This window comes from Molothrus ater, chromosome 1 (assembly GCF_012460135.2).
Source record: "Molothrus ater isolate BHLD 08-10-18 breed brown headed cowbird chromosome 1, BPBGC_Mater_1.1, whole genome shotgun sequence".
NCBI classification, from domain to species: domain Eukaryota; kingdom Metazoa; phylum Chordata; class Aves; order Passeriformes; family Icteridae; genus Molothrus; species Molothrus ater.
The window spans coordinates 150,751,101-150,775,875 of NC_050478.2; the positions used below are offsets into that span (position 1 = coordinate 150,751,101).

Consider the following 24,775-nt stretch of genomic DNA (forward strand, 5'->3'; position numbering starts at 1 on the left):
AGGAGACACAGTCCCTTTTTACCTTTAAATAGTGAGGTGAAGACCACCAAACACTGATTTATAAAAGGCTTTCAATTCATGCTGCCAAAGCCTCCATCCATTAAGTGCCTTAAATCTTTGCAGGTTAAGTAAAGGAGAGTTGGTAGATGAGATATGTGGATGGGGGGGCATATCTAGAGAGCAAACACATCCCAGCTGGAGATGGGAGAGCACAGGAGAGCACACAGCCAGCTCCCTGCCCACACCCAGGATATGGAGCAGGGTGAGGATCAAGATCATCCAGTTCCACCCTCTGCCATGGGCAGGGACAGGTTCCACTATCCCAGGGTGCTCCAAGCCCCATCCAGCCTGGCCTTGGACACTTCCAGGGATGGGGCAGCCACAGCTTCTCTGGGCAGCCTGTGCCAGGGCCTCACCACTCTCCCAGAGAGGAATTCCTTCCCAATATCCCATCTATGTCTGCGCTGAATTTAAAGACATTGCCTCTTGCCCTGTTACTCTATGCCTTGCCCAAAGGCCCTCTCCATCTCTCTTGGAGCCCCTTTAGGTCCAGGAAGGGACTCCAAGGTCTCCCTGGAGCTTTCTCTTCTCCGGGCTGAACTCCATGATTTTTTGCCTCAAGTCTTCAGTAGGAACCTTTGCCTCAAGTCTACAGTGACACCACTGAGATGCTCCTTCTTCATCAAGAGCCAGGAGGTAAGAAACCTTATAGACAGATCCACAACAAGAAATTTCTGTATGTCAAAGGTTCCAGACCCAATTTAAACTTTGATGGAAGTTGTACACACATGAAGTCTTAAGACAGGGGAAGAAAAACTGATTTGTGTCTGATATTCAGATAAGCTGCAGAAGATGATATTTTCATATATCTGAGATGCTGCAGAAGAGATATTTTCAAAGCACAGATCTGGCCTGGGTCTTTCACCCCACTGATTTCACAGCTTCTGAGACAAAATCTCAACAAGGAACGGAGAATCTTTTGCCATTACAAGCTTTTACCAGAAGAGAACCCCTGATCAACAAGTCAGAATTTGTTTAAATGCCCAAATTCCAAATCAGCAACAATCAGGAGCCCACGGTACCAGGCAAAACAGGAACCATCACTGAGATGCACTGACTGCACTGGCAGTACCAGGAACACACCATTCCATTAAAATTATTATATTAAATTGCTAAAACCAGACCAAATTATTGCAAAAGACTTCACTATCAGCCCAAGGCTTCAGAGCCCAGCCAACCCACCCTCCACATTCCCAAAACTCCTCCTTCCCCAGCACTCTGCTAATAAACTCAGGGATGTCCTTCCCAGAGGTCTCAATGCCTTGTCAGCAGAAATTCAAATCAATCCAGCCCTGGAAGCAGCTGCAGCAAATAACTCAATCACGTTCATCATTTTAACTTATCCTATTTATGAATCAGGTCAAGCTTGAAATCTCCATTTACATTATCAGCCTTCATGATATTAAGATAATCATGCAGAGGACTGATCAAAGGTTCCTTGTAACTTTGGAGTACAGGAATTACCATACAATAACACTTTATCTACTCTAGTGTCCTTTGTGACTGTCAAGAATACTTTCTTCCCTAGAAAACAGGACAAGGAACAACACACTGAAGAAGAAACTGCTGTCAATACTAAATCTAAGAGTAACAGGGCAGTAGGTGCTGTAAACACATCTCCAGAAAAAACCCATGAAGATCACCAGTTTTTAAAGCAGAAAGATTGGGCAGGGCTTTGAATAACCTGGTCCTGACCCTGCCCATGACAGAGGGTTGGAACTGGGTGGTCTTGAAGGTCCCTTCCAACCCAAACCATCCAGGGATCCCAATATCTGCTGAAAGTCTCTGAGAAAAACAGAGAGATTCAAGCTCCCTTGAACTAACTTTATTTTATCTCACCCGTATGGAAGGACATTTTGATTTTTCCAGACTTGATAGTGAAAATGACCTGAAATGGTTCTCTAAAGGGCTTCAATTTCTCTCAGCCCTGCTTTGATGGGAAGATGAATCCTGCAGCCTTCTGACACCCAGAAATACTCTGCTGATGCTCTTACAGCCCTCTCTCTGTTGTCCCTCCAGCAGCTGCAGCACCTGCACAGCATCACCAGGTCACTGCTGCAGATCTGAAAACAACCACCAAAACACAAGAAAAGAGAAAAAGCAATTCCCATCTTCTCAAAGAACTTTTGCTCTTCTGTTCACCTCCAAGTCACTGTTTTGCTTCCTGCAACAAATAAAATGCAACGTCATTCTGCTATTTTTGTGAAGAGATGTTTTATCCAGAGTTTGGGCAAAGGGAAACAATTTCTAACCTGATTTTTAAGATTATTTAAAGAGGGTAAAAAAATAGAAGGACATAAGCTTGTAAAACAGTCTTATGTAGGAAGAAAATATAAGAACACTTTATTGGAAGCGCTTCACTTCTGATACCAGCTATTAAAAATGTAGATATAATCCTTTATTTATCTCATTTGCAGCAAGAAAACTCTCCACACACAGAAAGAAAAATCACATGGGATATAATCCAAGAACAATCTCCCCCATTAACTCCAGAACGATGTTCTATTGAATATTTCAAGCGTGATTACACTGTAACAAAATGGCACCATGCCACCAAGCCCTGTAAATAATTTTCTCTCAATACCTCCCTTCCTTGCAAAGATGCCAGGAGTCTGAATAAAAAAAATAGTGCTCCCACATCAAAGTAAAAGGCACCAAAGAAACAAGGAGGATCCTTCAAGTGACAATCCCAATGTTTGTCCCAAAGTGGAAAGATGACCTTAGCAGTTGATGTTGCATCTTCTAGGTGGGATCTGGGCTGGGAATTACTGTACCAAGGGGATGTTTCTGCAAAGGAATTAAATACACAAGATTTAAAATTATGGCAACCTGCTCTGAGTCATAACTCTGAATGCAGTTAATGCTTCTGCTTTGATTTTAGGGCTTCCAGTGGTAGAAAAATTTCACCTTAGTTTCTCTAATGTGGAAAAATCACCACGAACAGCAAGAGATGAAAGCTCAAAACAGCTCCCTGGGTGATGCATGAGCTCAGAGGGATCCCAGGTCCAGTGAGCTTTGACTGGGATGCACAGCTGTCTTTTTTCCAGTCATGACTTAGGGAGGAAGCAAACACAAGCAGAATCACAAATATTGCCAAGTCTGGGCAGTGAGGCTGTAACACACCTAATTAAATACTTTGTCAAAGATTTTCTGATTGTTCAAAGGATTGGGATGTGCAAGAAGAGGCTTGCAGGGGTATGAACAGCAGCCAGAGTGCTGAGTTGAGCACATCTGAAAATGGTAAACAATAACATGGATTCAATTTGAATTCCCTGAATGTGTTAGAGAACACGGAAGGGAGAAAAAGCCAAGTTCACCCACGTAACTGAAGTGTTGTTTCTGTGAATCCAGCTCTACAGTCAAGGGACCAAAACCACCCAGAGGTGCTCCTTTGACCATGGAAGGAGTCAAAGGTCTCCAGGAATTTCTTCAAGTCCTTTGGGACTGCTGTTGTCACTGTCTGAGCCTGACCATACAAATGAACAAAACCAGGATAAGCAACCTGGTCTGGTGGGAGGTGTCCCTGCCCATGGCAGGGGTTTGGATCTGGATGACCTTTAAGGTCCCTTCCAACCCAAAGCACTCTGTGACTCTGGGATCATGGGGGACATCAACTGATGGGCAAAGAAGGGGGATGACACCTTAAGACCCTCACAGCAGCTCATGGTCCCCAAAATTCCAACTCGCTGCCTTCTTGAGCATGCAAGTTGATTTTTTTCTCTTGTTCAGAAATTTTACTTCAATAAGGCTTAGAATTACGTGCATCAGGCCCAATAAATGTGAAACAAAGATGGAGAGGAAGTGTTGTAGCAGGCACAGTCCTAGCAGAAGCTGAAGCCAATGAAAGGAACTGGATGTCACCACTGGCACCTCAAAAGGAAACTTTGCCCAAAGCTAATCCTTTCAAGTGAGCAATGGGATGCATAGGAAAAGCGACAGAATAATATCAAGATTATTTTAAGGAAAAATAGAAATATCATAGATCACGTTAACATAAAATTCACCACCCTGAGAGTGGTGAGGCCCTGGCACAGGTTGCCCAGGGAAGCTCTGACTGTCCCATCCCTGGAAGTGTCCAAGGCCAGGTTGGACGGGGCTTGGAGCAACCTGGGATAGTGCAGGGGCTTTGGAAATAGGTGATCCTTAGGTCCCTTCCAACCCAAACAACTGTAGAATTCTATGAAAATTATAAGGTAAAATTGGTGGTGCAGAGTAATTTGATTCTTAATCTTTTTAATAGAGAAGCAGCTCAGAAAATGTTGAGAGATGAAGACCTGAAATGCTTCTTGCCCCATGGAGACTGGGAAGAAGAAAGACACACTGAAGGAGTGAGTTTGATTTAGAAACTGCACCAAACACAGCAGAAAAAGCCTCAACAAGGAACAGTTTAGAGAAGAATTTCTCAGCTTCCTACAACATACTAGGAAAAAAAAAACACTCAGGAAATCTCCCTCAAGAAAAAAAAGAAGTCAGGAAATACTCAAGAGATAAGTGAATTTTTTGAATAATTGACATACAGCACAGGTTTTAGAGGCCAAGAACTCCAGGATCCAAAGGCACAGGGAAGCACATAATGAGACCAGCCAAAGTTGTCATAACTAGGTTGCAACATGAAATGCTGAAGCCAAGCCTTAATGATTTACCATCAGGAGAAACCCAGGGAGGATTCATCACCACATTTGCATATAAGGACACTGCTTGCTCTTCTTTTCAACACGTTTTTCCTGATCACCATCCAAAAGAGAGATTCTTGAACTAAATGAAGCCTGTGGCTCTCTAGGCAATTCCTAGACTACTTATAATTAAAGGCACCATTAAGCCTTCAGAGAAGCAGATGCCAATCCATGTCAAAAGTTACACAGCTGAGCAGGGTCTAATTACACTGAATTCAAGAGATACATCACATCCCCAACAGATGTCATTTTATAGAAAGCTTTTTCCATATCTCACAGTCTTAAGATCCTTTGAGAGTTTCTCGCCTGTATTATCCCTTTTCTTTAGAAAAGACCATCCAGAGTCATCTGCTTGCAAGCTTAAGATGAGGTAAGTGGCAAACAGAAGAAAAAGACATTGATGTGGTGAGGAAGCCAATTAAAAAAAAAAAGTTTACATGGAGAAACAATTCCTTCCTTCCCATTTCACACTTTTTTGATGGTAGGATGATATTTTGGGCTCCCTTTTTTTGCATGTTTATTCAGGGTCTGTACAGCCAAGCAACTGCACATTCTTAGGAACTGGTAAATGCTACAAGCACAGTTCATCCATTCCCAAAAAAGAGTTTTATGAACAATGTAAAAAAACAGTTCAGAGCCATGAAAAGGGTTCTTGCACAGCCTGGCCCAGGTGGCAGAATAACTCAAAGTATCTTTTGGACAAAGACACTGATCAAGTTTTCTCCTCTGCATTTAAATGGTAAAAGAGAGTCCAAATAAACTCAGAAGCAGCCATCATAGAAGATACTAAAAATATTATCATCTAAACACAGAAAGGTCAAAAAATAAATTCTTAACTGCCTTCTCAACATAACGCAGAAAGCACATCTATTCTTAAGCATCCACCAAGGCCAGTGAGTTTGGGAAAAAGACAGATGGGAGAATATGTAGGAGAATATGTTCTCTGAATACTTCCACAAATAGGCTACCAAAAGTCAAGAGAGATGCTGTGTCACAAGGGATGCAGAAGTCACAGGAGATGCATTTCTCGACATTGCCCTCCAGGAAAGAGATCTTCTTGAGCTGAGAGAGAATTCTTTACTACTTGTTCCCCTGGCATTGCCTCCAGACACTCATCCTATAATTTTCTGATATGTTTAAACAAAATGGCCCCATGGCTGTGCAGTGACAGATGCCACTTTTTCAGCCTTCCCCAGCAACATGGTGATGATCATCACAAAGAATGACAGTGATACAAGAATCATCAGAGGCCTGTGCTGAACATCCCTTTTACTGGTCCCATTTTTCTGCCTTTTCAGGTGCTCCTGTAACTTGAAGCTGTTGGAAAGCTTAAACAAATCAGAGAAAAAAGAAAAATAAATTTAAAAAATCCTAAATCATAACTATCAGCCTGAAAATCAAGGGAAATTTAAAGGGTAGGAACACTTCTGCTATGAAGACAGGCTGAGACAGTTGGGGCTGATCAGTGTGGAGGAGACAAGGTGACAGGAGACCTTAGAGACTTTCCCAATACCTAAAAGGAGCCTATAGGAAGGGTGGAAAGGGACTTTTCACAGGGGCATGAAGTGATAGGACACAGGGGAAATTAATTAAATTGAAGAAGAGCGGGTTTAGATTCATTATTAATAAGAAATTCCTCCTTGTGAGAGTGGTGAGGCTCTGGCACAGATTTCCCAGAGAAGCTGTGGATGCTTCTGGAAGTGTCCAAGGGCAGATTGGATGGGGCTTGAAGCAACCTGGGATAGTGGAAGGTGTCCCTGCCCATGGCAGGGGTTTGGAACACAAAATGGTCTTTAAGGTCCCTTCCAACCCAAATTATTCTGAGATTCTATGACTCAAGGAAAGAAGGATAATTAAACACCAGGGTGGAGAAATAGACCAAAGCACAACACTTGCAGCAAATACCCAGTGAGTGGATTATCTATGAGTAAACAGATGGGAAACCAACCAGGTTTATGGTTTCTCCTGAGGCAGAAGGAGCAAGTAGACACAGCAGGTGGTAGATGAAGTGCCAGGAGGTGAAAGGCACTTCTGTGGAAAATGAGGGGCCTTCTACTTGCTCTTCAGCAGATGGAGTGTGGAGAGCAGATGGAGATGTTCCTTCTCAGGATCGTGTTTTAGCCATTTCTTTTGTGACATCCTGGCTGGTGTCCCCATCAACAGCAAGGCCAGTCTCGGTGGTAACCAAAAGTAATGGAGTCAACCACTAATGCTCCAGTTCTCTGGTCACTTTCATTTTGCAGTACAATGTTAAAGGTTGGACTTGATGACCTTAGAAGTCTTTTCCAACCAAAATGATTCTATAATTCTGACCTGGGCCATGAGGAGGGATGGAACACCTCCCCTGTCAGGAAACACTGAGAGAATATGGACTGTTCAGCCTGGAGAAGCAAATGCCTCAGGGTGACGTAAAATTGGGGCCTTTCAGTACATGAAGGGGGGTCTGCAAGAGAGCTGGAGAGGGACATGGAGTGATAGGACAAAGAGGAATGGCTTCAAACTTAAATAGAGCAGGTTTAGATTAGATATTAGGAAGGAAAAATTCTTCCCTGTGAGGATGGTACAGCCCTGGCACAGGCTGCCCAGAGAAGCTGTGGCTGCCCCAACCCTGGGAGTTTTGAAAGCCAGGCTGGACAGGGCATGAAGCAATCTGGTCGAGTGGAAGATGTCCCTGACCATGGCAGGGGGTTGGAACAAGATGATTTTTAAGGTCCCTTCCAACCCAAGCCATTCTGTGATTCCCTAACTTTTATATACATACGCTGACAAGAACCAGCATATCAATGTATTGCATCCCAAAAACCCCCTGTGAGAAGCAGGTGTCCCACAACCAGAGGCTCAAAGACTCTGTTCTTGCTTCCCAAGTATCCTGTGCCCAGCCAGCAAATGCCACAGTTTGCTTCCAACATAAATCCGTTGTACTCCAACAAATGGATTCACCACATTACTCTCCCATTGTTGAAGAAATTTGGACCATAATTAACAGGAAAGTGTCCTTCAGTTAAACAGTGGCCTGATTTTAGTCACTTTAATCCAAAAATTAGATCTATATCATTCATTGCATGAATTTTCCTTTCTATTTTAAGGATTTCTCACCATCTTGACTGCAAACAAAGCATAGGGTCTTGTTTGCAGTCAAGTCAGAGCAAAACTGATGAATGCCAACACAGCTGGATCTCAACAGCCCTTCCGCTAAACTGCCATGTAAAAATCAGGGGAGTGTCAGAGATTACCAAGGAAAATACAGCAACACACCTGTAGGTGTCCAATCAAAAGTTATTTCATGGAGAGGGAAACAATTCCAGGTGCAGAGGAAGCATGCAAAGGAAGGCACAGATAGCAGAGTTGGCATTAGTGCAGCTGCCTTTACTGCAATGACCCTAATTGGCATTTCCAGATGTGAGGCAGGAAAATCAGCTGACAGGAGCATCTTTGTCTATAACCCTAGAAAACCTAGGATGAAGAATATACAGGGCTCTATACAAGACAAACATGAAGGAAAAAAAAAAAAATTAAAAAGCCCTTCTTCTTTCTTTTCCACATATTGAGCTGGTTAAAGCAGTCCACGTTCTCCAGTTGCTACCAGCAGCATTTATTTATCACCATCCTCAATTCTGAAAGCAAACTCCAAGTGATAACGCACGATCTCCCTGCAAAACCAAACTGAGATGGATGGAGGACAAGGGGTATAATTTAAGACAGCTTACATTGCTCACAGTACCAGGAGCACTGCATTCAGGCTGCAGGAAAGGTCATTAGTAAATTGAAAGCAGCAGAAGATAAGAGAAAAGTTTACAAACAACATTTCAAGGGGAAAAAATGTGCTTATTTGGGCACTCAGGGAAAAGAGCAACCAGAGAGAAAGTCTGGGTATGCAAAGAGCCTCCATCACTCCAGGCAGAGGAGTGAGCTCATCTCCAGTGCTCATGATGGAGCACACAAGATCTGCATCAGTGCCATCAATAGTAGCACCCAGTGTGACAGGAACCTCCTCCTTGGCAAAGTCATCCATACCAACAGAACAGTTTGGAGTCATCTCCTGGCTCCCAGATGGCTCATTCCTGTTGGTGCAGAAGTCTGGGGAGCCAGGATCTCCCTGCAGCAGAGTGCAGGGGATTGCTGCCCTGAGCTGGCTACGCTTCAGCTTTCAGCCTTTTTGTGAATGCTCCAGGAGATAAGCACTGAGATACAGGAGATAAGCAACGTAAAGAGTTCACTTCTTCCCTCCTGAACATTATCATCTGATGAAAACACAGCTTCTCAAGTAAAGGAGAGGCTCTTTAAGTTGTTTTTTTGGAAGAACACGATGGAAGTCTGCACTGCCTGTAGCCTGGTCTAGTGGAAGGTTCCCTGTCTATGGCTGTGGGTTGAAAGGGATGTCAAAGACCATCCCATTCCAACCCCAAACCATTCCATGATTCCATGATTCTATGTCATCAGCAGATAACTGACACACACTGGCTGCAGTGGATTCTCCATGGTTCAAAGTCCAGCTGGGAGAAAGGTCTTTATTGTGAGGAGACACTGTGGGAGCCAGGCCTGGTTAGTCTAGAGAAGACTGAGAGGGAATCTCATCAATCCACACAAATATCTCCAACACAGGAGTCAAGAGGATGGTGCCAGGCTCTTTTTATGGTGCTCAGCAACAGGACAAGGTCACTGGCCATAAACTAAAACACAGCCAGCTTCACCTCAACCTGAATAAGAACTTCTTTTCACAGAGGGTGGAACAGAAGCCCAGGGAGGGCATGGATCCTCCCTCTCTGGAGACATTCCAAACCCCCCTGTATGTGTTCCTGTCTCACCTAGCTTTGGCAAAGGGCTGGATTGTATGAATTCCAGAGGTCCCTTCCAACCCTGAAGATTCTGTGAATATATGAAGAAGCTCAACCTAGCAGGACAGGCTGAATCTCACTCTACTTTCCTTTCTAAATTTGGACTATCCACATGGACACACTTGCCTTGAAACACCCGAGGATCTCTAAAACACAGGTAGCCACCCTGACCTCACAGAGGTGCTACTTTTCATAATTGAGTTCCTTGACATTCTCATCAGATCCAGGGGAGGAGAGGGCATACACCAAATATATGGAATGTGAAGTAATTCAGTTATTTTGCATCCGGAAGATTATGGACAATGTCCCAAATGTCCAACTTTCAGAACATATTGAAAAAAAGACATCCCTTCTACTCTTTTTATGGTCAACATAAGGCTTAGCAGTGATAAACCCACACATCTCTGTCATGCATAGCACTTAGGACTGCAGAAATCAACGGTGAATCCCCACCCATGTCCCTTACAAAAAGCTTCCTGCCATGACAACCCCTGTTCTCCTACTCCATATCCCCATGATGCTTTTGTCACAACCTCTCCACACCCTCCCTATATCCACTGCCCCTGCTCAGCTTCAGGACCCATCCATGCCTCAATTTGTTCTCCAAAGCATCCAGAGAGGCAGCACACAACCCACATGGATAATCTAGACCTCGACACATGTTAACTGATTGACTGTGTGATACCAAAAAAATAGATAGTCAGTGAATTTCCTGAGTTTTCCTTGAGGACACTGAGATATTAAGTCCTTACGTGCTTGGTGAATACATACATTGATGGTTGGGTGGAGGAGAAAATCAGTGAACTGTATTTTTTCCCTCTGATGTGATTAACTCAACAAACTACTTCAGCGGAAGAGCCAGAAAGACACTAACAGAAGAAAGCCTTAAAGGAAGTGAGAGACTTCAAACTATCAAAAAGTAAAAATAAAATATTTCTGTAAACAACCCAGTGGTGCTCATCTGCTCTTACTTTTAGACCCAGGCCCCAGATATTCTCTTTGTATTTAATTTTCTGGCTCGTCAAGTAGAAAAATAACCTACTCCTGAGGCTTTCAGCTTTATTTACACACTTGGTTAGGACTGAGCTGAACACTCAAACCTGTCATTGAAGGTTTCAGGTGCTCCCAGCTCCCATTTACACTCCATGAAGGCTTTGCTCTCCACATCACAGACAACCAGAGAATCATTAAGGTTGAAAAAGACCTCCAAGATCATTGAGTCCAACCATTAACCCAGCACCACCAACATGTTCACCACTAAAGCACATCCTCAAGTGCCATATCCAAGTTTTTTGAACACTTCCAGGGATGGTGACTCTACCACTTCCCTGTTCAACCTTGGCTAATGCTTAACAACCCTGGCAGTGAAGAAGCTTTTCCTAAAATCCAGTCTAAAACTCCCCTGGCTCAACTTTAGGCCATTTACTCTCATCCTGTCACTTGTTACCTGGGAGAAGAGACTGACACCCACCTCACTACAATCTCTTTCCAGGTAGCTGTAGAGAGTGATAAGTTGAGCCTCCATTTCTCCAGGAGAGAATGACACTGCCCAGAAGAAATCACCCTCCATCCTACCACATCAGCCAAGGTCCCACCATGTCCCAGTAGCTGAAACTCAGGCCCTTCAGCTGGGAATGTAGCAGGATTAATTTAACCCAAGAAAAAGCACAAGCTGCTTCATAAGAGTTGAAACTGCATCTTACCTATACAAAATCTAAGCATTTTTTAAAATTATTCTTGGTAGGGTTTTGTTTGGAATGCATCAGACTCTGGTGTTGGCTTAAAGACACCAAGACCAAAATGCTGGACAGGGCTGAAATCCATGAATCCACTTCCAAGAGAGTGGAGCCCTGACTTTTAGTGGCCTAAAATTATGCAAAAAGTCATCTTTGGGCTGCAGCTCTGTGATGAATTAGCTTTGACAAGGGAGGGAACTCAAGACCTCTCCACAGCACTCCCTCCCTGCCCCACACCACGGCTGCCTCTCTGCTCTCTTGCTAATACAAGGGACCAGCAGCTAGTGCTGTAAATCAGATCAATGAAACATTCAGTTAAAAATAACAGCCCAAACCTCCTCCATTGCAGGAGAGCCTTTCAGATCACAAATGATGAAAGCACATTTCTAAAAAAAGCGAGCTGAGTTGACAGCGATTTCTGAGAAGGTGGCAAAATAAACAGCCCCGAGCCCAACCAGCAGAACAAGAGCTGGGCTGCTCCAAGCATTGCTGGGGCTCCAGGATAACCCTGGAAGTGGGAAAACAGGTCTCAATACCCCCTGTTAGTGTTTACATGCATCGAAGATGGTGCCTGGCTCCCATCCTGGTGATGCTGTAGGAGCAGGACATTCGGAGAACACCACCACCCTTTCTTGTGAGCTATTCCTTGGGCATCTCCTTGCCCACTGGGCTATGCTATTCCTGCCTTGTAGCTGGTAGACAGGGAGAAAAAGTTGGGATGCAGCTTCTAGGATCAAGAAACATCATCCTTGTGGTACCCACAAGCACTCAGCCTGTGGTGCTGGCTGAAACTGTGAGGGAAAAGAGAACATCCCTGAGGTTTCTTACAACTATTTTTATGATTGATGCTGGGAAAGAGGAGAGGGAGTGGGGGGTAAGTTTTTTTTCCCCTTTTTTCATGTCATCTAAGCACCAACTAACAAAAAAAACCAGATGTTTTCATCCTGGATTCCAGATGGATGTCCCTCTGCAGCAGGGGGGTGCACCACAGCATCTCACCTCACATTTCCAATGCTGGGATTCAACACAGCCACTGCAACTTTTAATGCCTTTTACAAACATCTAATTCATTCTGTATTAATCCCTCAGAGCAGCTACTCCTTCATTTTACCTTGGAGACATCAAGCTAAAATATTCATCATCTTGAGCACAAAAACCTACAGCTCTAAGCAGTTGTTGAGGACAGAGGACGTGCTGTTACCCAGTTCTCTGATATATACAGCAGTATAACACCATCCTTGCAATAAAAGTACAGAATGAGCCTCTAAAGATGCCTTTTTACTAGATGTTTGTAAGTGGATTTAGGTTTAATGACAAGCTCCTCTTGCTTATTTCCTGCTTTTACTCATCCTTCTTTTTGGGGGGAGGGTGGCTGACAGGGGCTGTTCTTTCTCAAGCTTAATATTAAATAAAAGAAACCCAAAAATATATTGAAAATGCCCTCTTAAGTCATGGCACAAGGCATATTTCAAATGAATGCAACTGAAAACCTCCAAACTATCAAAAAGCTACTTCAATAAGGGATTTTCACTTACTTGAGACATTCAAGGCATTGACACAACTTCTAAAACGATTAATCTCTTCCAAGTATTTTAACTCAATTAAATTGACAAAATCTCCAGCACAGGAAGGTGACAACAAGCCCACGGCCCACATTTCAGTCTTCCCAGGCTACAGAGGGTTTCCCAGAGCTCACTATTTCAGGGAGAGCTTTCAGGCAGTCTCTCAGCTGACTCTTGCAGGCCATGTCCAGATATGCCCAGAAATCTTTAGCATTGAAGGGGCAAACCATGGGTGTGTGCATTAACTCGTGTGTGCATTCCACATCTCAGCCACAACAAATCACAAGCACAGAACAGGACCTGACACACTATTTAAATTTGACCTTTGACTACAACAGAGCCAAAGCAAGGTGATTCCAGCCCATAAATATTCCTGACTCCACCAGCACTGAAGATGCCTTTTTTCAGCCTTCATACCTTGAAGGGAAACAAACAAAAGCATTGAATCCCTGCAGTTGCTTCACCTTAAATAGACAGAAGGGAGGTGCTGACACTGAAGTGATGCTTTGCAGTTCAGGCAATCTGTGTTCAACTTCCAGGCTTGACTAAGCTCTGGATGCAGCAGGAGAATTAAAGAGAAGCCACAGTCCTCTCACCTCATCCAAAGCACCATGGAGCTGCAAAATGCATGGGAGGGACTCCTGGTTGAAAGGGATGTAACTGTGCTTCAGTACAGCACAGCAAGGAAAGGACCTGCATAATTTTAATTTCTAATGTTCAAAAAGACTAAATTAAAATAGTCAAGGAAATCACAAATATAGAAAGACACAACAATTGTAATCAAGGTGGCAAGAAACTGGCAATGTGATTACCACTGGAATGGTTTGGGAGTTACCCAGAACTGGTTCATACCCTTGATCAAGGCATTTCTTTGCATCAACCTCCTGCAGTAGGCAGATAAAATGTAGCTGTTCCATCTACATAAAACGTGTTTAGATACATAAATCCTTGCAAAGTGGCTTTTTATTTTGAGGCAAAACCAGAAAGAATTATACGCTGCATTAAATATTTTCTTCTTTGTTCTCTTCTCGACCGTCTGCAAGATCAATTAAAGTGCTTTTGCATAAAACAGGCAGAGAGGAGCATGTTCCAAAAAATAAATAAATAACAACGCCACTCTTAGCTTTCAGTATGATGCCTGAAGAAAACAAGCATAACGACTTAAAGATTCCCACAGTGAAAAAGAAGAAAATGATGAAGGTTTAATCATACACTTACAAGTCAGCAAGACACATTTCTCAAGTCTTAATATCTCTTGTGAAATTTTAAGCACTCAGACACAAATATTAGCAACAAGCTGCAGCAAGCTGAGTCGTTTCCCCTTCCCTCACACAGAAATATGTGCAAGTCCCTCCCTTGCACTCACACACACACATTTGCTGCTTCATTCACTTTTCTATTTGCAAAAATATCCCAATGAAACTATGGCCATTTAAGATGTTATGATTTAACACGTTCCTCGACTTACGGAGGTCTCACTGTCCTGGAGCTCAGCAACCTCTCTGTCCAGCTGCATTGCAACATCTGGAAGCACCAGCAGGATTTCCCCACAGGCTGAACAGCAATGGGACTCATGGCCACAGCCTTGGCATGGAGAGACAATTCTCAGATCAACTGCTCCCCCAGTTACCAATGGGGAGCAGGGGAAAAGGGAGAGAGATCACCCCACCAAAAAACTCAAGATCTACTTTACTCTCCCTCAAAATGTCCTTTATCATGTCTGCACAGGGCAAGGGAAGAACTGTTCCCATCAAAACCCCATCATCATAGCTTCTAAGGAAGTAATATTTTATACTGAGGGTGGAGAAACATTGGCACAGGGTGGCCAGAGAAGCTGTGGATGCCCCATCCCTGCAAGTGTTCAAGGCCAGGATGGGGCTTGGAGCAACCTGGGAGAGTGGGAGCTGTCCCTGCCCATGGCAGAGAGGTTGGAACTGGATGATCTTTAATGTCCTTTCCAACCCAAACTATTCTGTTATTCTGTGACCCTATCTGGCCCCAGAGACTTGTAATGGCCTAAGTGGCACAGCAGGTCACTGACCATTTCCCCTTGGATTGTGGGGGCTTCATTCTGCTCCCTGTCCCTCCAGCTGTGGGACTCATCCCACCATGTTTCTCTCATGGCAGTTTTGCCATATTTTTCCAGCTGCAGAGGGGCTTCCAGCTGCCCCTGTTCGTTGCCCATGCTGTGGTGCAACTTCAGCTGGGCTACTGTTCCCACACCTCTTTTTGGGAAAGGAGCCCTAATTCCTACAGAGCCATTTTCATGGTTTTGAACACATCAATAACCCTGCTGCCTTTGCTGCTGCAGGGATCTCCATCCCCTGCCTCCACTGAGACAGCAGAGCAAAGGGCCTCACTCACACAGCACCCCATGATAACAAAACCCAAAAATCTGCGGGTGACACCAGGCTCAGGGCCAGGTATTGATCTACTGGATCTTCCTGGTTCTTCCTCATCATTCCCTACAACTGGAAGGGTAGAGGAGAACACTACGTGTGTTTCTGATCCCTTAACCAGTCAACCTCACAACAAAACATCAAAGAACTGAGAGGAGAGAGAAATCACTGCTCTACACAATTGAAACACGAGAAGAACAACTTGCAATAATAAAATAAATCTAAAAAATAAGCCCACACAAAAAAGAAAAACGAATAACCAAGAAATGAAAACAAAAGCTAAGAGGTGAATAATTCATTCAGGCAATGTGCAGTGCACCTATTCTACCTGAATTGTTTACATGGAAAGTTCATGGTTTAATCAGAACTGCCGGAACAAGAAAAACCAGAGTCATAAGTACAACATTTATCTTGAGTAAACGAAATAGGTCTCTGGGTAAGGCATTTTCATTTAAAACAGAAAAAAAAAAAAAAAATAGGTTGCAGTTTGTGGCGTGACCAGCAAGGGGAGTCGGTGCCCAGAGCTTTGAGGGAACCACGCAGATGCAGTTTTGGGTGGAGAAAACTCAAATAAACAATTCTGAGGTAGTGACATTGATAAAACATTGAAGACTGCCAGAGGATGCTGGAAGATGATGGACAGAGAGCAGAAAACCCACTAACCTGGAAAAGAGAGAGGGCTTGAGAGATACTAGAGTAGAAAAATAATCATGTTTTGCTTGGAAATCAGACTTTCTGTCCCTGCTAGACTTACTGGAGAGCATAGACTTAATGAAGAGCTCTTAAAGGGAAAAATTCCATGTTCCACCCCCATTCCACACCTTCAAAGAACCTGCCTTTGTCCAAGTCCAAGAAAGGAAGGAGTCGAACCCCCATATGTTGGTTTCAAGCCAACCGCATAGACCACGTATGCTTCTTTCTCATAAAGAGATGTTACGTTAGTAAAATAATTACATGGCCTTGTCAAGACTAAATTGCAGGTGAAAACCCAGCACATCTTCACCTAAACATGGCCAACCACTCACAATTTAACTTCCAAGACGTCTCCTCACCTATTATAGAAGAAATGAAATCAAGCCAGGATGGATCTTAGGATGGGAAAACAAGGGTTAATCTCAAAATACTTCTGGGTACAATATTCTGACAGTAACATGAAAAGACTTTGGCCAGTTCCTCTGGTGGCCTTGATGAGACATCCAGGAGGGTACCAGATGTCTGGGAGAAGATGTCAGAGAACCAGGGCTAACCAGGCACTTTATCCCTGAGCCCCAGAACCAGAGCAACCCGGGGAAAAAACAAAACTATTAAACACAACTATTAAAAACAACCCTCACAAGGAGTGGGATTTAATAATATTATCCAGCATTTAAAGCAGAATGCCAGCAGTAGGAACTCATTAGGCTCTGTTTGGGGAACAGCAGCAAAATCACTGCTGCAGCTCCAGCCATGCTGGGCTTGTCAACAGAAACGGGGCCACCCTGGGCTCCGGGGCCACCGGGAGGGGCACTCAGAGCTTTCCTTCCTCTGCCCCGTTAATCTCATTAACCTCGAATTTACTCTGTTGTTGGTAATTACTCAGAACGTTAATAGGCACATATTTATGCATATTATTTACTGAATGTTACAAAATCTCTTCAGCTCTGCCTTTGAATTGGGGCTGGAACAAGCCAAGGCTCCAAGTGCTATGAAAAACAGGAGTAGAGAAATGATAAATACTTTTTAAAATTTAAAAACATTTTTTAATTTCTTAAAAATTAAAAAAAGCAACCATTTTAGGAGTTGTTTCAAATTTCTTCAGTATCTTCAGTTTCTTTGTGCAAGATAACCAAAGAATTCAGATAACTATATCCATTTTAGATATATCAGAATCATTTTAGATATATCATTTTAGATATATCAGAATCCATCCATTTTACTAATTCTGTTATAACATCCTAACAAGGAAAAACAGACACTAAACCAAAAATACCCAAGAAAATACATATTTCCTCCTATTAAGCTGGAGCCCATGAAACAACCATTCCAGCCATGATACAAATTACTGTTAACGATATTCCAGGTGGGAAAACCAGATTGCAGTTTAAGAAAACTGTAATTGCTGTTAAAGAACTCCATAGGTTTTACAGACACAGTCTGCTGCACCTTGAAAAATGGAACTTTCACTGACCATCTGTTCCTAGCAGAGAACACCCAGCAACTCTGGCTTTGGCCAGAAAGCCCAACTCCAAGTCAACATACCATGAGCAGGGGGACATCCCAGAGCTCAATGTACAGCCAAGATCAGATGTCAGGGGGAGAATCTGGATGGAGATCGCCCAGTGGTAACCAGTTAAAACAAAGAAACTACTACTGCAAGAGCAGAAAATGTGATCCAGAGGGGAACATTTGCAAGAGCAAAGCCCACAGCATTCCTAGCACACCCCAGCTCCACAGCCTCCTCCACAACATGCAGTATCACCTCCAATGAGCTGAAAGGATATGGAGAAAACCAACCAAAATCAAAGAAAAAAAAATGAAATGAGAAGGATTATCAAGGAAAGAAAGCAGCAAAAATTACCTCACCCACAATTTTAGTCTGCTGTGCTGCGGAGCCACTTGTTGGGAACTTGGCAGCAATAACCCAATGGACCCAAGGCCCAGCTCAGCAGTATAGTTCCTGTTTAGATAAAAGGGAAAATAAAAAGAAAATCAGATGTGAAAAGCACAAACAGGCTTTTATCTGCTCTGTTTCCCTCAGCCTGAAGCTCAGGGATTCCCAAGACTGAGGTTTTAGCTGTATCTTTAGATTCAACTGGGAGTTTTCACACCCTGTGAATTTGTTAAACATATCCATATATTAGGCAAGCTTTGCTTTTGGCCCACACAATGTCTGTTGACAATGGAACACACACAAAAAAAAGGAAACAAAAGAACATTTTTTTCCCTTTCATTTCAGGGTGCAAACATTAGGGGATGCCTAGTGAAACACAGCAAATAATTTTCATTTTCTGCAATTTGTGATTTCACATTATTGTCATTTCCCCCCGTTTAGCCATGTCATATTTTATAGTCAGTATTAGCCAGTAAAACTGGTTTTATTATGTTTTTAGTACATTTTTATGCATTTCCTACAAAAAGAAAGCCCGTGCAAATATAGGGATTGCTGAGAGAGAACCACACCACTGAGACAACCAAGTGGACCCAGCACTGGACTTTTAAACATTTTCAGGGATGGTGATTCCATCACTTCCCTCAGCACTCTGTCCAATGCTTGACCAGGCTTGCAGTGAAGAATTTTTTCCTATATCCAATCCAAACCTCCCCTAGTGCAACTTGAGGCCATTTCCCCTCATCAAGAACAGCATCCATAAGGATCCAGAAACTCAGATAACTCTGGAGACTGTAATTTCCCACACACACTTTCACGACTGCTTGTGGGGGTTTTTTTGCCCAAATTTGGAAACTAATGCTCCAGAAGGAATTTAAGATACTTTTAACACAGTTTATTATGCTTTAATAAAAAATAAAAGAGAAAAGAAGAAAAAGAAGGTCTTAGGCAACTCAGGTAGAGGCACTTATACACTGGGCAAAGTACAGAAATAAAAATATTACAGACTTTTTACAGCAATTAATCCTCAAAGAAAGTGTTTTAATGAAAATTCTGATATTTTGGGCTTGCTTTAAGCAGGAGGAGCATCACCACACAGGAGACAGCCTTCCAGACTAACCATGAAAGCCTTCTGATCCCTCCTTATGATGGGATGGTGAAGTAAAATCACATGGGATGACATCAGGGCCAAAGAGAGCAACAAAGGATGCCTAAGGAGCTCCTGCCTTGAGTTTTTCTGCTCTTAGAAAAACCATCCAATTACCCTTTCCTTCTCTTTGATTACACAGTCAACTTCAACACCTTCAAAAGCCAACACCTCCAAAACATGGGGAAAAAATAATGATTAAGAGCCTTTAAGTTAAAGTACAGTACCCAGAACCAGCTTTCAAAGACAGGGTAAATAAGGAAGACCTTTAAATTTAAAGATGTTGCTCAGCAGCACCTTGTCATGCCACATCACACAACACTTCTTCCTTGTTATTTCTCTGGCCAAAGGTCAAAATTCCTCTTCCCAAGTGACAAGCCTTCAGATTAAAAGAGTGGTGAAACTTTTACATCCAACCAATTCAGGAACAATCCACATCTCCATCCTGGAGATTTTCCTACATATGATTTATTGCAATTGAAGGTGGGGAGAAATAAATGACAAAATTTGTCTCAAACTGAGGCAGTCATGCTCCAAATGAAAACAGAATTATTTGTGCAGTACACAGAGTCCAGCACTGAAATCTCAGGATGTTCTTGGATGCTAAGGTAGGAGTTTTTATCACCCTCATGTAGCCTTGGGACAAGCATTTTTAAACTGCCTGTACAAGCAAAAAACCGGTGGTCATTTCAATTTTCCAGAACAAGCTAAGCCATGGCACACCCCATCCTGCCAAGCGGGGATCCAGTTCCTTAAGTGCAGAAACCTGGAGGTGCAATTTCCCAGATATATCATTATGCCCTTCTCCCAGAGCACCCAGGCAGCCCTAGGAGGATGAAACCAATACTGGAATGATCAAACCCACCCCACATTGCACATGAGACTTCTTGCCCATCCATCTTCTCCTTATCCTTCCACCAGTTCCATCCCCCAAATTGATGTTTTCGTCTCCAATTCTATCTTTTTCTGGTGGTTTCTCCTCAGCAGGGCCTCTCCTTTGTGTCCCTTTTGCATTCTCCATACAGGAATGCAAGAGGGACATGATCCTTGGTTGGCACCCACTGGGACAACTCCATTTTAGGGAGGAATTAATGACAACTCTGCCCACCTGCAGGTTTTGGATTTTTTTTTTAAGCTATCGTGTATGTAACTCACATGATGTCAGTACAGGAATATCACTCTAAGGCTCTGGAAAGTAAGGGGCGGGTTTTCCTCGTTTCTATGGTTATGAGCAATTTTAATGACCAACCTAAATAAAAAGGCTGGAAGAGAGAGAAAGTAGGAAGGAGTGAGGTGGGTGTTTAATTTTGATTGACAAGACAGAGCAGAACTAGTTAAGATCTGTCAAATGCTTGCTGAGGATCACAAATCCTCAGCACATTCTACGGCAGACAGAATTAGTCTAAATGCACAGCTTTACAAAAATATTTCTTATCTGCTGAGATGAGAGTTCAGCATTCCAGCTGCCCCACAGAAAGCAGCTGGTGTCGTAACTACCAAAGGAACTAAGGTAGGGCCAGAAAAAAAAATACATGTATATTTTAATTATTTGTATTTGATTTTTAAGTATTAACAGCTACAATGTCTTAATATGTCTTAATTTTTGTCTCTGACCTATATAAATAAAAATGTTTATGTAAGATGACAGCATTCTCAAGATTTTTAACTACTAAGACAACAATTTTAAAGGTATTATCAAAGGCATCACACTGGAATCACATCTGCATCACATGAAACGTTGTATAAATACAGACTATGGAGTTAATTCCTGCAATAAAGACCTTAAAATAGGAGACTGAACGCAGAAGGAGTTGAACACAGATTTGATGGGAAATTTCAGGAAACACAATCTGGAAAGACAAAAACACTGGCATAACAGTCAGCTGCAATGTTCCCTGATACATCACCAAAAAACAAGCTTCGGGGAAAATTAAGAACATTCCTGCAAATGAAATAATCCAGAAGGAAGAATAATGGAGAGGTGGAGACATGGAGCATTTCAAACTCGGGAGCAGAGTTCCATCACCTTGGAGGGAAGAATCAATATCTCATCAAGGCACAAGGCAGCATGAGAAGACTAAACCAGCATCTTGTGTTTAAGGCCAGGGAGAAGCAGGATGCACCAAAGGACAGACACAAACAAGATCCAAGATGTGCCCGAACCAAACTCAAAATATGTTTTTCTTGTTCTCACTTGGCTCTGTTGGGATGCAGGCAGGACACAGTGATCTTCACAGGGCTACACACCCATGAGCTTTGCTATTTTATCAAATGATACAATTTTAAGGAGGGAAAAAGATCAGCAAGAGAGGATAAGGTTACAAAAGAGGGAAGTCAACAGCTCCTGAGATGCCTGCCAATAGGATCTGCACTTAGAGCGTGCAGTTTTGGCAGAGAACATTCTCAAAATCTGATATTTAAAAGTCTCATGGTGTTGGAACACGTAATTAAAGTAAAAGCATACAAGTGAACTAAGATCTGATCAACACAAACTTGTATCAAAGTCAGAATGTGTTCCCACAGAGTCTCAGCCACCTGGTTCTTCCACGCTTCGTTCGAAGTGAGAAAAATTAGCTACCAACTACTTTTATTCCCACTCAAAATCATCCCTCTCCAGCCTCTAAAAGGGATGGATTTGTAAGAATCTTCAAGAATGAAAAAATTTCAAAAAACCACCAAAACTCACATGTTGTTTTAATTTACTGCCACTTTTCAATTCTAGAGCAATATATTTGTTGTGATATGAACTTTTCCTTCACCTATCAATGCCCAGGCATTGATGGGTGAAGGAAACAAAGAATAATGAAAACACCTACAATTTCATCCTTGCTCCTCAAGAACTGGAATAAATGAAAGAATTCAAATCTTCCATTGAGAAAAGCCCTGAGGAGAGGAAGGACTTGGGGATATTGGTGGATGGGAAGCTCAACATGACATTATAAATGCAATGTGGCTGCTCCATCCCTGGAAGTCTCCAAAGCCAGGCTGGACAGGGCTTGGAGCAACCTGGTCTAGTGGAAGGCGTCCCTGCCCACAGCAGAGGGTCAGAACAAAATGATCTTTCAGATCCCTTCCAACTCAAACTGTATTAACATACTACAAATTTACTGCTGTTTCCTTCCTAGTAGTGCCAACATGAACTCAATAGCCAAGAAAATAAACAAAAAAAACCCCAGCAAAAATAAGGAATTCATCTGTGATCTGATTTCTTACTGCAAGGTTTCCAACAGCCAAGCCATCCACTACCAAGTTGAAGAGAAAAGTCCAAGCAGTGTGGAATCAGCTGGCACAAGCTCATTTTTTCACCAGGTAATGCCTCGAAACCTCCCAAACCAACTCTGCTGCCATCAGAGCTGCCTCTTCCTTGGAGAGCGCCCAGGAACTGCTCGCAAATGAAATCCAACCAAATTTATTGCTTCTGAAAGCCTGGAAATTTCAGTTACAGAGGTGATGTGACATTTTGTTTCACCAATGCTAATCTAATACCTTTTTAAAGGTGCATACGTTTCACCCTGTTGGCTTCCAACACTGAATTACCAGCTCTGCTAAGCTTCAGAATAATTGAGACGAGCATGGCCTCCAGGCAAAATCCCTTTGCTGTAATCTTTATTCAAAACACACCGCTCTGGAGCCTTGCATGCATTGCCAAAAATCGCCTTGAGGTTTGCTCTTAAGATGGCAATTTGCATATCAACATTTTGCTGCAGAGCTTACCCAATGTCCCTGCTATTATTTTAATACTCTGCTGTGGGCGGCCCCCTGAGCAGCTCACAGAAGTGCAGGCTAAAAATATTCCTGCCTTCCCCACCGGCTCCACACATGACCACAGCGAGCGCCGGCTTGGATGCAAAGCCGGCAGTGATGGCATCCACCCGCCTCTCCAGGAGGATGCTCAGGCACCAAGGTGCTCAAAAAAACATGGCAAGAAGGAGAAAAGTAGCTCTGCGTGGATGGAGGAAAAATGCACAGGCGCTGGAAGAGGAAGAGCACAGAAAGAACTGGTTTTACAAGGGCATCGGGAGAGGTTTATTCGCGTGCGAGACATTCTTGGGAAAACACATTAAGAGGTAATAAAGCAGGTGAGGGAGGCACTGCCTGGGATATGAATTTAAGATGATGCTGAACAGAGGAAGGGGAAAAATTCTCAAGCACAGAAGGGGAGCGATGCCGGGCGGACGCGAGCACAGCCTGATTCATGCCCCAGAAGGGAGATCCCAATCCCGCTGGCAGCACCACGTTGACGACAGCGCATGAAAAAACATGGATTGCAGGTTTTTCTCCTTGCCCTCCTCCCCCTCGCCCAGCAAACCCCAGGCTCAGAGGTTGTAATTATTTCTGGCAAGGTGTAAACAGGTCTGGGAAATGAAACTGAAAACTGGAGCTATTTATGAGATGTCACGCAGGGAATCGGCATCAGAGCCCGGCTACCAAATCAGCAAGTGCAAGGTCACCCTGGTCTGCTCAGAACTTTGCAAAGTGTTCTTTCAGACAGCCAGGCAAAATAACCAGAGGCTCAGTCCGCCCAAGATGGTGAGTTAATGGAAACAGAGGGTGGAGAACCACCTGAGGACATTGCTCCAGCCAATAACAAGGGATTTATCATGATGCTGGTAGGCTTTGAGATGATGTGCATCGAGATGACAACCAACTGCCTCTCTGGGGTGTGGGAGAGGAGCAAGGAGGATATCAACCCATAGGTCTCCTTCAACCAGGTTGTTGTAGAGGAAAGCAGCCAAGGGACTCATCTGCCTGGAACTGTTCCAGGCCAGATTGGATGGAGCTTGGTCTAGTGGAAGGTGTCCCTGCACACAGCAGGGGGATTGGAACAAGAGGATCTTGAAGGTCCCTTCCAACCCAAACCCTTTTATGATCTGCATGTAAATGACCAGTGAAGACCACTCATCCCCTTACCCTGCAGGCCACCACTTGCTTCCAAGGACCTGGATTATTGCCCCAATCCAGGAAGAACCACAAATTTTGAAAAGTAATTTCCTCTCTCCTGGTGGAGGAAAGAAGCAAAAACCAAACTGTCCCAGCAGAAGGATCTCACACCCCAATGGGGTGAAGGAGCCAAGAGCATCTCAAACCCACAAAACAGTCACCGAGGAAAATTCAAAAACTCTTTTAGGTCTCACCAGGAAGGAAAGGAAAAGAGATGGTCAAATTCAGGAAGTACAGGCAGAGAGGCAGTAAGTGCCCCTGGGGACAGCAGGATCTCCAGACTATTTTCTGCACACTCTTTATATTCTGTGCTCAAATGCCTCACAAACAGGCCTAGGATGCCCAACTCTGTTTCTGAGATTACACTTAAATTATAATTATTTTTTAAATGGAAGGCAAGGACAGTGCAGTAGGAAAAGAACTGGCCAAAGAGAGAAGAGCAAGCCTGAAGATTTCAGAGCCCATGTGATATCTTTATATATGAAACAAAGGTACACCTGAACAATGTGCAAAGAAATAGAAATAAATAAAATAAAAAAGCAGACCTTGGTTTCCATGCACAGGGAAGAGGATCTTGACAACTGACAATTTGCCAGTATTCCCGTAAGAGGAAAAAAAAAAACCAACCCACCAGAATTCCAGTCAGAATTCCACATGATTGCCCTATGTTTGGGACAAAGGAAACGAAACCAGATCAGTTGTGGATGTCCCATCCCTGGAAGTGTTCAAGGCCAGGTTAGATGGGGTTTGGAGCAACCTGAGATAGTGGGAGATGTCCCTGCCCATGGCAGAGGGTTGGAAGTAGGTCCCTTCCAACCCAAACAATTCTAGGATC

At 43.3% G+C, this 24,775-nt stretch overlaps 1 protein-coding gene across 4 annotated transcripts in view; it reads right to left on the reverse strand.

Moving 5' to 3' along the window:
- Positions 1-24,775, reverse strand: part of TSNARE1 (t-SNARE domain containing 1) — a 461,286-nt gene that overhangs the window by 427,628 nt on the left and 8,883 nt on the right. For 2 of the 4 annotated variants that reach the window (XM_036400134.2, XM_036400166.2), the window contains exon 2: positions 17,828-17,921. The gene's annotated coding sequence lies outside the window, so the exon portion shown is untranslated. Of the gene's footprint in view, positions 1-17,822; positions 17,922-24,775 lie in introns of all 4 variants that reach the window. The other 2 variants (XM_036400142.2, XM_036400149.2) reach the window with 2 other exon arrangements.